Source organism: Anas platyrhynchos, chromosome 3 (assembly GCF_047663525.1).
Source record: "Anas platyrhynchos isolate ZD024472 breed Pekin duck chromosome 3, IASCAAS_PekinDuck_T2T, whole genome shotgun sequence".
NCBI lineage: Eukaryota > Metazoa > Chordata > Aves > Anseriformes > Anatidae > Anas > Anas platyrhynchos.
This window is the reverse complement of record NC_092589.1, coordinates 14,026,959-14,039,482: the sequence shown is the minus strand read 5'-3', so window position 1 is coordinate 14,039,482 and position 12,524 is coordinate 14,026,959. Positions and strand designations below refer to the sequence as shown.

Here is a 12,524-nt window from a genome sequence, read left to right as displayed (position 1 = left end):
TCCCAGGTCAAAGCTGCCCGTGCTCTACCTGGCAGGATGGGGACTCTCCCAGAGAAGGCGTGAGTGTGCAAGCTGTCTCCACTTGTGGGGTCTCTGCATTATTGCAGAGGCCAAGGGAAGCAGTGTGTTCCTGCTCTGTGTGTGCATTTTCTTATTATTATTTATTTTAAAGCAGTATATGAAGTCTTCCTTTGAAACTGCACGAAACCCCATGTCTGTGTTTTTTTTTTTTTCTGCTGATTTAATGGAGTGAAGTGCACGACCAAAGGAGAGCTTTAAAAACTAGGCTGCAGCCTATAGGAATTTCTTGGCACCCACATACTCCAGTATACTCTAAACAATAAGCTTTATTGGGTAGGTTTACATATCTGAGCTGTATAATTTTGTTCGTAGTGATGCTTATACTGAGAATCAGCGTTGAGGAAGACACGAGCAGAACCCAGGCTTGTTACTCCAGAGGTTTGATGAGCAATAGTGCCGGGGTTGGGCAGAGGGCAGCATAAAAGTGAGCATGTTTGCATTGCAAGCAGGCTGTAGTAAAATTGCTTTCACGAAGGTATGCAAAACACTGTTAAAATTGTACTCCAAAATGTACATATGGTGCTGCACGCTGTGGCTCTGACATGTGGCCGTAAAGCATGTGAGGATGCTGGTTTCTTCTTTATGACGTTTTTTCTCCCTTCGGACTAATGGATCATGTGGCAATCTCAGCTTCAAACAGGATGCCATTAAGGGGTTTTTAATAGGTTTACCAAGAGAATCAATTGTGCATTCGTTGGATGAAGTCTTTGGGCATCTCATTAAATGTTAGCTAACTGATGCATCATAATATCTTTTTTTTTTTTCTCCCTCTGTACTTCATCTGTCATCTGTTTATAGCCTGTACAAAAGTCTTCCTCTTCTGCCCTCTAATTCTAGTTAATAAAAATGACTTATTGGAAGATAAATTCTGAGGACTGAAGATCAACATATGAACAAATGGGCCCATTTACTTAGAGAAGACTAGCTCTGTATGTTGCACACTGAAATAGATTTTATTTTTTCCTTTCCCCGGTGGTTAACATAATTCATAGTACGAGCATTGTTCATGTGAAGCGCCTGCTCAGCATCCTGTTGACACTTGATGATATTTTTGACAGAGACAAGGGTTGGGTCAGCAGAGCGGACGGAACACGATTTTTTGTGCTGAAACCAAAAATGTTCAAATCTCTTACACTTAATAGTATGAAGACGTGATTTGTCTGTCGTTTCTTTCTCCCCTGCTCAAGCACATCTTTCCTTCTCAAGCTTGCTGTTGAGACTTTAGACTTGGCTGGTGTTAACTAGAGGCAAACCAAGTGGAAAGGTGGGTGGTGAGGAGAAGATTTGGCCTTTCTGGATCAAAGCGAAGCACATCACCGATACAGTCTGTACTTCTGGATAAGCAGGAGGACTTCTCAGGTCCGTGAAGGACGTGTATTTAGATATTGAAGTGATAGCTTAATAACCCAAACAGAAAAGGTACGTCTTCTACAATTAGGGGTGCTACATTGCCAAAACACTGCCTTCATGCGCAGCAAGTGCTGCACGGCAGGGTTAGATCTGTGTGCTCATGGGAGGAAAATGTTACGCTTTGCAAAGTTAATGGAATGCCCCTGTAATAAATTCAGACTGTTTTGTTTCAAGTGCAGTCTTCTATTTGCATAAAAGCCTGGCTGTAACAGGCCCTTCTGGATTTTCCTGCCCTTCGTTTTGCTTTGTCTACCTTCTCACCTCTGAATTTTTCACTCTGACCTGAGAACATGGCACTATGATGTGCTGGGTGCTCTTGTAACTCACCCCATCAGAACCATACCTGCTCATTGGCATGAGAACTTTTCTGGTTTTCTGGAAACCTGCGTGGAAATGATCGGTCGCTGGTCACACTCAAGGCTGTGACTCGCTGCACATGGGTTTGCCAGGAACAAGTTATCAGCTGCTGGCACCCAGGCAGATTTGCAGGGTGGACGAGGAAATAGCCAGAGATAACCAGGGAGCATTTCTTCTGACCTTCCTGCAAGGCTAGGGAAATCTAGCAATTTCAATGGAAATCCAAGCCACTAGAAATAAAGGCAGAGGTGTGTTTGACACGCGTGAATGCCAAAGCTATCAGCGTTCACCTTTGTTTGTTTGTATTTGTTTCGTATCAAAACCATCAGATGCAGTTAGTAACTTTGATGTGGGGAGTAGTTTGTGGCATAGGATGGGGTCTGGTGTTTCCGTTTTGGGGATGGAGATGGAGGCAACGTGACTCTGAGCAGTTGCTTATGATAATTACATTTTGCAGGGAGATTTGTCGTAGCACCTCTTCCCTGTTAAAAAGCTCTCCTCTCTTTTTGTTTGTCTCCCTCCTCATAGGTGTACAAGGAAATGGAAATCCTTCATTTCTTTTTAGATGTGGAAGAGAGAGGGAATTTAGTCCCATATGTCATGCTTGTGAACAGCCAGCTCCAGTCCTAGCCTTACAAAGATAGTGTCATGTGGTGTATATGTGAATCTGCAAAGATTTTTTTTTTTCCTCTAGCGTATTTGATTTTTTTCTGTTGCAGGTGGTTTAAACCTGTGTGCGATGCTCCCCCTTTCTACTAATTTGGAGGTCAGGGAATGTTTTTAAAAAGCAAAGCAAAACAAAAAGCACACGAGGGAGTGGGAAGGGGAAAGTACATGCCGTTCTTAGAGTGGCAAATTACTGGTGTAAGTTGCATCACCCTGCAATTGTTTCGTTCCCATAGACTATGAACCCAACTTAATGAGGTTTTCTGAGTGCTAATTGAAATAATGGAAATAACTATATTTCTTTCCCCCAGTGGCAAGATCTCTCCTCTTGCAAAGGAAGACAGTCCTTCAGGCACTTGCCTCCCCTTTCTTTTTCCAGCCAAGGAAACTGGAATTTAAAAGGAAGCCTCAGAGCCTGTCTTGTTCGAAACACCTCCAGCTCTCTGGATTGCTGTCATTGTCATTGCAGCAGCCTTGCAGTCAGGTACCATGGTGATCTCAAACCCTGTCACACTGCCTGCACGTACTTGTCAAATAATTTTTTATAAGTGTTAGATTGCATCGATTCCAAGATGATTAAACAACAGACGTGTATAATTCCCACTGCGTTGTCATGCTATTTATCTTAGAAGAAATCCATCTTTAATGATTTGCTTAGTGCTTATCAGTGCTTGTTATATTTTTCCTGCTTTAGCTTGAAGGAGGACGACTTTTAACAGGCATAGGATCCTGTCTGTGTAAAACCATTGCTCACTGAAATAGAAAGGGATCCTGCCTTTTAGAAATTATTTTCAAATGGTTACTGATAAGGAACACTTTTGTACTTCTACTCTGAAAGTAGAAATACAAAATTGTGGAATCATTAAGGTGGAAAAGACACAGTAAAAATTACACAGCATTGTCCCATCTTCACGAGTTTCTCTCAGTTGTTCAGGAAGTAATTCTTAGTGGTTTTGTTCTAAAAAAAAAACACAAAAATTCCTAAAACACAGAAAAATGCATTGCATATAACTGCTTGTACGAGGCTCTGGGGGCTGGAGGAGGGAGAGCTGCGTTGTATTTCTTCAGGGTTTGCTGGAAAGGGGGAAAAGACCTCTGTCTGGCTATCTTGCGTAACTCAAGGAGGCTCTGCTGGAAACTTGCTCCAACTGGTATTGTTTACAAGCTGGCCATGATGGTCCTGATTCAGCAGGTACGTGATTCGGGTGGCTCATCCTCTCTCTAAACCAGCAGTTCTGTAATTACTAGTTCTTCCTGGCCTGAAGCGTAATTTGTTTTCAACAAGCAAAATAAGCTAAGAATTTATTTTGGGGGCTATTAAGTTTGGTAAACTCAACAAATGAGTTAATGAAAACCTGAACTGCAGAAGCATACCATAATTCTGTTCTTTCTTTTTTTTTGCCTTCTGTTTCACGGGTCACATAAGGACCAAGTGGCAAGAAGCTCTAAAAACTAACTGCATACCAGGAAGTTGGGATTAAAAAAAAAAAAAAAGATAAAACCACCAAACCACAAAAGAAAATCTGTTGAGTGGGATAGCTTTCTTCTGGGAGAACTCTAAGAATATAAACATCAAAACACAGAAAATAAGATTCTGCAGTATCTAAATAGCTCGTCATGTTGGCATGACAAAGGCTAATCCTCTGTATCTAAAGTAAAAGGGAACTTTTATTGATTTTGAGGGAGGTTACTTGTTTCTAATCTCAGGATTTAAGATTCAAAATAGTTTTGTTTCTTTTTTTCTTTTTTTTTTTTTCCTTCAAAAAGAAGGCCACAGGCATGTCACCATGGGTTTGATAAAGGTAATTCTGCTGAATTTCAGCAGAAAGGACCCTGTTTTGCTGTGGCCTTATGAGGAGCTTAAAAGAGTGAAGCTAAATAATATTAGCAATAATCAGATTTATAACTTAAGAGTGATATAAAAATAATAATAAATCAGCTGCCAGAAATGCAAAGAACGGCCTGAATAGAGCAACACATGGAAGATACAGTGCGCCGTCATCCAAAACACTTTTCTCCAGTGCCATTGGAGGAAGACCTGTAGAGTTCAGCCCTCTGTTGTGTTGGCTTTAGTGAAATCACCGTGCTGATTACAATATGAAGAACTAAGCATTTCAAATGACAAAATAGCTGCTGACATCATGGCGAAATAGCCTCACGCGGAGCAGTATCTAGATGTTGGCAGCTCTTCTGAGTCACCCTCCCGTTGAGCTCTGCCAGAGCTTGCCATGCCTACCTGGGTCAAGCTTCCTGGAGCAAAGCCCTTGGTTGTGTTGGTTTTTTTTTTTTGTTCACCCAAAGCTCTGTCTTTAAGGCTGCTTTTTCTAAAAGAGTAGAGATAGCTCTAGCTGATGGGGCGCAGGTCCATTTTTGCTAATGGCTTGTAATTCACTGAGGAGACGTAGGTGAAATCTGGCAGTATCAGTTGCGCAGAGATGTTGTAGCAGGAATTTTAGAAATGTTGCCCCAATACGTTTGCTCCAAGAAGACTTCAATTCTGACTTTGCAATGCTCTTTTTCCCTAGTCTTATTACACCTCTTTTTCTATGACCCAAGGGCTTGTGATACTGTCTAAAAACACGGGTTACCGTGAAATCAATGGAAATGCTTGGGTTTTAGTTTTTTTCCTCCCACCTGAAGGACATTTTTTTTTTCTTGCTTTTGGATCCTGATACACTTGCAGACCTTCTGGATGTTCCTTATAGGTTGTTCATAATGAGAATGGGTTCGTGGGGCTTGTATCCTGGGTGACAGAGGTACCCTTGGCCTGATGGACCAAGGCCTAATGGGCCATGTGATCGAAACAGTGAAGAAACCAACCTCAAAAAAAAATAATCTTATCAAATTCCTCCATAAAGTGCAAGGTGACAGCTGGGACGATTCATTCCCTTTGACAACCAAAGTCTTTGGCAACCAAAATTGCTTCTGACCTGTGTGGGTTGAGTTTCGTCTCAGTAGGTTCCTTGTGTCATCAATGGAGGGAGAGGCTTCTCCAGGGTATGACTCAGGGTGGATTCAGAGGGAAAATGTAGCCTGACAAAGTCTGGTTGCCTACCGTAAGCACCTCAGCAACTGGAACATGATGTGAATACTCCTCAGAGGCATTCATTCTCCAAATATTTGTAAAATACTGCGGGTTCTTCACCTGGCATCTCAGAAAGCCACCTTCCAAGTTCAAAGGATGCAGTAAAGAGAAGTTTTTGTGATACTGACACATACCTTTGCTCTTTGTCCTTTGAGAAGATGACCATTTGTCATCTTTTCCTATCTCGCCTCTGCTCAACCCTGACTCCCCCCAAACACGTACACACTTAGGCTTCAAGTGGCAGCATTTTCCTGCTCCTTTCTGGTAGGTTACACTATATATAGTCTTTTCTTTAGCTTGCGGTAAGAAGGGGGTTGAAAGGAAGTGTGTGCTATGAAAGGAATTTTTAGTGAGGTGTTTTTTTGTCTTGTGTCATCTCACTGGTATTGTAGTAGCTGTGCTTGTAACATCATCCTTAAATAAAAGCTGAGAGTTTGCTGGTTGTTACCCTCTGGTGTTGGAGGAGTCCTGTTTCTTTCCTTTGGTTTGGCTTTTATATTTGATTACTCAAAACAAGATGGAAATTCAAGATGAGCCCAATTTTGTGATGAAGGTTGCACATTTATAGTAAGAGAAATAATGGAAAGATAAGATGCTTTTCTGTTTATAAAAAAAAAAACAAGAGTTGGCTGAAGAATTTGTTCCTCTAATGGTCCATATGAAACAAAACCTTCACACAAAAATTGATCTGCTGTTGCCAACAAAATGTTTCTGTGTGTCTGCAAGTAGTTTTCTAAACCTGCAGGCAGAGATGTGAGTGCTTCTGCAAAAACAATTAGGTCTCTTTAATTTTGGTTTTGTTTGGAATTGTGTCAGTCAAAAAGAGGAAGATTTTAGTCAAGGCTATCAGAACTCGGTAACTTTACAGGAGTATATTTTACCTTAATAGCAAATCAGAGAACGTGTGTCATGCACTTGATTATGGGGTGATTTGTAATCCAAAATATACAAAAATGCATGCAAAATATGCAAACCACGTAGCAGCTAATATGTTGGTAAGGGAACAACTCTTGCTGGGTTTCGTTTTGGGGCTTTCAGTTTAAGGAGCTGCTTTGTCAAATCCTGCCCTGCAAACGATACCGGTTTTTAAAAGCTTTTCACATTTTCACATTTCAGTGCTGCCAACCGTGCTGGGAAGATTGCTGCCAGGAAAACCTGTGCTGACGTCCAGCTCCCACCGCCACAGCTTTGTTTTCAACCTAGGTGTTCAGAGAGAAGCTGTAGCCTTTAATTTAACTGTTCCTTCCAAAAAAAATCCAATTATCTGCGTTGTCGTGCTGTGCGTGTATTTGCATAGCTGAAGAAAAACCCCAAACAGAAAAAGGTGGTGAGGTAATGGGCGATAGCTGAACAGCAGAGCCATGTGAGGATGAGCAAAGCAAATTCTTCACGTCTGGCACTGGGACAGGGGACAATTACAGTTTGCTGGTGGCATCCCCGGTGGTTGGCTTTTAAAGCTTCATTTTTTGTTTCTGCTCTCCCCACCGTGCAGAAAGCTTTGTTTTTTGTAGTGTTTCTGGGGAATCACAAGCAAGTAAGGTTAAATTCTTTCAGGACAAGTTCATTGCATCTGACCTGGGAAAAGGAATCTTTTTGTGCTTATCTCCAAAGTGCATTTTAAATGAAAACGGAAGAAAAACAACAAGCAACGAAGGAGACAGCGTTATTTCTGTCATTTGATATTCTGCCTACTGTCACACACGCACATGCAGTAATTTATCATTGCTTTTGCAGTTGAGTAATGTTAGTTGAATGCCCAGAGTAAAGCGTTTATAAATCAACTCTGCAAAATGGCTTTTCTTTTTTTTTTTTTTTGTATTGTGTTTTTTTACATGTGGTTACGCTGGGTTTGGCAGGGTCACTGGTGGGCATTCATTTCAGAAGACATGGGTGTGCATGCGTGCGCGAAGCCTGGGAAGGAAAATAAGAGTTTTTCCCTTTTGTTGCAGCATTTGTGCAGTGGTGGGTCAGATGGCACTCTCTCCTCTCGGTTCCTTATAGCAGGGAAGGAGGTGTTTTTGCTCCCAAGCTCAGCTGCTCTCACGTTGGCTTGCCAGGTGCCTCGTGAAGGAGGCGTAGCGGTGAGGAGGATCTGCTGAAGGACTGGAACAGTGTCTCCTTTATTTGTGGTATTTAAATTTAGTCCTTTTTGGCCTTGATACATGAAAAACACAGGCTCGATCTCTAAAACTTAGTTTGCCTTATGGTGACCTGAATAAATAAAGCATTCAGCTCGCTCACGTGGGAAGGATTGGGTCTTCTATTGTTCTCTTGGCATTGAATCGAAGTCCTTGTTACAGCGCCTGATTGTAAAGTCACATCTCCCAAGAAAGACGTTTTTGTCTGGTGAAGTGCAGAGGGCTCAAGCGTTGCGAGCAATCCGCTCCTGCCAGCTGGGCAGCAGTTGTGGACACTTGGTTTTCAACATTTCGCATTCAGGACTAGGCTGGTATCTGGTCAGGGCTATTTCCAGCAACCGCTCGCTGAGTTAACTCTCAGAGTGCCTGTGCTGCTTTACAAATTGCTTCTTGGAAAATGGTTTGGGACGGGGTGTGTTTGCCCAGAGAGAGGGCTTTTTTTGCCAAGGCTTCCTTTCCTCTCGAACAATTAATGTCTGTCTGCTGCAGTGAGGTTTTCTGAGACTCCCTGGCTTGGGTTGCAGGGAGGTGCAAGGAGATTTGCTCAGCTCCTGGTTATGTGCGGGTGGAGTTGTCCTTCCCATTTCTTCAGGTGGAGATGACAACACCAAATAGCACCCCAATCCTAATCAGATAGCACCTAACCAATCCTAAATCCTAAAACATTGTTTTTCATGCCGTTATCTCAAAAATGGCGTGGCAGGGGTTCTATTAGCAATTAGGCGTTCTGCTTTGAAGTCACGCAGCCCTTTGATGTACGAGCAGTTTCTGGTGAGATGCAGAGAATTGCCGTCTTCTAAACTTACCTCAGACTCACCTGGGCACCAGGCATTGCCTTTTCATTTAGATGTCATCCTCGACAAGATTGCAACGTGTCATTCAGTGATGCTCTTCCCTCTGGTTCTGCTGGGCTTAAGTCTCCCACCCGTTTTCTTGCACTGCCTGTTAACACTCACAGACCCTTAGAAAGCTGTTTCCATCACTGTCCCGGGGTGGGGGTTGTTTCTGTGCATTATAAACAGCAAAAAAAGCAACTTGAGGTCAGATATACTCTCTCACGCCATATCCAGTGGTTTGTGTATGTTTAGGTTTTCACACTAGTGCTGAGAAGGAGAAATCAGAACGTCCCAGAATTTCATTATCTGCTTCAAAAATGCATCCGCAAACTGTTTAGGAAAGTTTGCACCACTGAAGCTAGTGGCGAGCATTAAAAATAAAGATTACGGGTTATTTTTAGCTCGTGATATTTTTTTCCAAGCCCCGGACAGCTTGCACAATGACCTCCCGGTGCAGCACGGGGCTGGCTCGAGTCCCCTGCACGAGGGCTGCCGTTCCCCAGCCAGACCCCACTGGCAGCAAGCACCCTCACATGCCCATTTTGATTAGATATGTGTCATGGAGCAATAGGCTTTGTTTTCTAGGAGGGGTTTTGAATATATTTTGGGACCTTTCTTTGATTTTCCAACTGTTTTTTTGTTTCCTGGGGGTGCCTTCTGTCTTTAAGGAGGGAGACACTGACAGTGTTTGTCCAGCTGGCTTCCCAGTGCTCCTGTGAGTACTTTAACCATATGCATGTAACCACTTGCACTTCATTTTGCATCATTTTAATTAAAAGCATCTCTTCTTTCTCTATAATTCTCTATCTTCAGATATTGGGTTTTTCTGGAGGAGTTGGAAGACTCATCCCTCACTTGCAGAGATAGTTTATAAATACTGCCAGAAATCCTGTTAACAATCTGCTGTTAATAATTTCTGTTTCTGACAGTGCATTAGGTAGAAATGCACGAGGTTTGCATATCTTTCAAAGCAATAAATATACCTAGTATGGAAAAGTACTAGCAAGCACCTTTCCAGGGGTGCGCACAGGGATTTAATGAGGGCTGTTCTTGAACTACAGCTACACAAAAAGAGTCTTTCTTGTTCGCATGTCGTCCAGTACAAGCAGTAGTTTTTGGGGCCAAAGTAAGCAAGTCCAGGCACTTGGATGTGAAGTTTTGTCAATAAATATGATGTTTTAAAATAGCATGGCAGATGGACACAGTACTCTGCTTATCTCTAAATTGAGGTTGATTTCCAGGATTTTGGGGGTGGGATATCTATGAGATGCTCAGGTCTGACAGTGACACCAGCTCTGTAGGAAAAAAACATGTGCAACAAATGTTTCGGTGGCATATTTGGCGTGAATAAAACATCAGGTTTTGTTACCAGTAAATATCCTGGTAGTGGCAGGGAAGATTTTTGAAAGATGGAACTTCATACGGACATTTAACAATACTTGGGAGAAACACAGGTAGTTAAGTGTGGATGTTTTAATGAAAAGCCTCATGGAAAGGTACGGTCTTCTCGTGTGTTCGTTCTGCATTTTTCACAGCCATCTGTTATTTACACTACTTGCAATTTTGGGTTCGTTCTGGAGGTTATTCACCAAGTTCAATTTCTGGCTTCACGGGTGATGCCTGTAGTCCTGTGCTTTGAGGAAAGTGTAAACACTTAATAATCCATAAACAGGAGCTGAGGTGGAACTTGTGGAATTGTTCTCTCTTCTGTTGACTGTAATACATCCTACCCTTAAAGGTGTTAGAAGAGCTCATTAACCATTTCCTGGCTTTCTTTTCTAAAGCCAGAAAGCTCAGGCAGGTGGGTACACTCCCCCAAGCTGAAACTCTGTTAGGACCCTGTAAGTTTGGTGGCTTTGAGAAAGATGAAACTGCTATTTTTGTTCCTAATTCCTTCGGCAGGCATAATGCTTTGAGGATAATGAGGGGAGTGATGCTTATTAAACTGGGTTATTTGTTTTGGTCAAAACTCTCTTAAGGGCAAGCTATTTTTAGAGCTTATCTGAGGCACGAGTTAACAGAGGTGTTCTGAAGCTTGCTCAGACAGGAATATGGATTGTTTTACCAGCTAATGTGATCAACTTTGTTTTGTAACTTGAAATTTGTGTTTAATTACTCTGCCTGTGCTTTTTTGAGGATCATAGTTGGGACAAGATGCAGGACGTAGATACTGAGGGAGCTACCGAAGCAAAGGTGTTCTGCACCAAGGGAGCAAAACTGAAAAGGCTGGGGAGATGCATTGTGCCTTTTTTCTCATTGATTACCCAAAATAACTTTGCTTTTTATGTTAGAGTATTGATCGGTTTATATAATTTCCTAATAATGCAGTAGGTATGTGTTTAAAATAGCAATAAACCCAACCCAGATGCAAAGTCACCCTCAATTAAATGTAATAAACCTTTCATTAGCAGATTCCAGAGACCTCAATTTCCTAAATTTTAAGAACAAGCATTTAGACAGGTGTCAATAAACAGGGATATATGAAAGAAATGCTGAAGCCTCCAGGTGATGCTAAGCTAATGTCGTATGTACAGAAGAACGAAGTACTCAGCTGCGGTCAAGAAGGGACCAAGCCCAAGTTGCAGCCCAAGTGCTGTCATCAAAAGAAACTATGGGTTTCTCTTCTCTTCCCTTATACACTTAACCCATTTAACTGAGATTCTCAGCCGTAATGGTTTAGGGATGAGATTACTGGCAAGATCTTGAAAACTAGCTCATCGAGTGCTGCATTGATTAGGATATTGAGTGCCATGCTCCATCAGCCTTTAACCTGCTAGAATAATTTCCGAGATGTACAAGTAATAAGAGTACTGCTTTTTGAGGAAAAAAAAAAAAAAAGAAAAAAAGTCCTTGCAGGTACTTCAAGGCTTGAGGAAAAATAAGCTTTCATAGCTTCAAAAAATTGTTGGAAATGAAACCTTCAAATGGGAGTAAGGTCTGTTCGAACAAGGCACTTCACACCGTAAGACATTGCACTGGCACTTGCTTACTCTACAGACAATATACAAGTCTCAAATTAATCAAGATTGCTGGAAGTAATAGCAGAAGTTTGTAATCTCAGGTCTGGACTTTATATTATTTTTTTTCTGCTTTTAATTCATTTGGAAACTCCACTCAGGTTAGAGGTCTAATTTCAAAAGCATGCACCGTAAAAACTGAAAAACAGGAGAAATCTCTTTGTAAGGCCAGAAGCTTTCTTCACAAAGTCTGATGTCCACTCCAGGCATGCCTAAAAAGAAAAAAAAAATCAAGTATAAGTGGAAGAGACTTAAAATTTCTTCAGGCTTCTGGAGGCTCCTGGAACAATGTTTGGGTTTGCAGACAGGGAGCCAGCCCTGTTTTTTCAGTTTTACCTTTTGTTTTTCCTTTTCATGGTTGATTGCCTTCCCTTGGTGCAAAGAGCTTCAGAAAGCTGTTCTTTGCTTTTTCTTTGATTTGGCTGGGAGGAGGGATGGGATTGCTTGCTGCCAGGACTTCATTTTCTGAAGCTGGCAATTCCCAGATAAAATTCTTCATCCATATATCTAGGGATCAGAAAGATTCCTTGCCCTTAACCGTGGGTCTTTCACATCCCTTCACCTATTGGCACATTTTCAGGCACAAAGCCTGTTCAGCAGCTATGAGAATTAATCCACACCTGAATTTGTCCATCAGCTGCCATTGTCAGCTTGCAGTGACCCCTCACTAACCAGGACTTAGGAACAGGTCCCAGTCTTTGTCATCTGATGAGGCCATCGATTTGTGTGATTCTTCCCTGCCTCTTCTGGATTTTGTGAGGTTTTTGTAATGGAAATCAATCTGGTTTTATAGGTGTCATCATTAATGGATGGTAAATACATATAAAATTAATGTGAAGCACACTGAGGGAGAAAAAGAAGAGTCACAGAAACATTTATGCTAACATTCATCACCAATGTAAGCATTCATGGCAAATAACACCTCTATTTTCTC

The 12,524-nt window shown here is 41.8% G+C and overlaps 1 protein-coding gene and 1 long non-coding RNA gene across 2 annotated transcripts in view; both read left to right on the top strand.

Moving 5' to 3' along the window:
- The window catches only part of COMMD1 (copper metabolism domain containing 1), a 76,291-nt gene that overhangs the window by 36,399 nt on the left and 27,368 nt on the right, over positions 1-12,524 (top strand). The window lies entirely within an intron of this gene.
- LOC140002090 (uncharacterized) lies at positions 1,988-7,380 on the top strand. The gene is made up of 2 exons (XR_011808022.1): positions 1,988-2,998; positions 6,716-7,380. It is a non-coding gene; the product is annotated as an uncharacterized lncRNA (long non-coding RNA).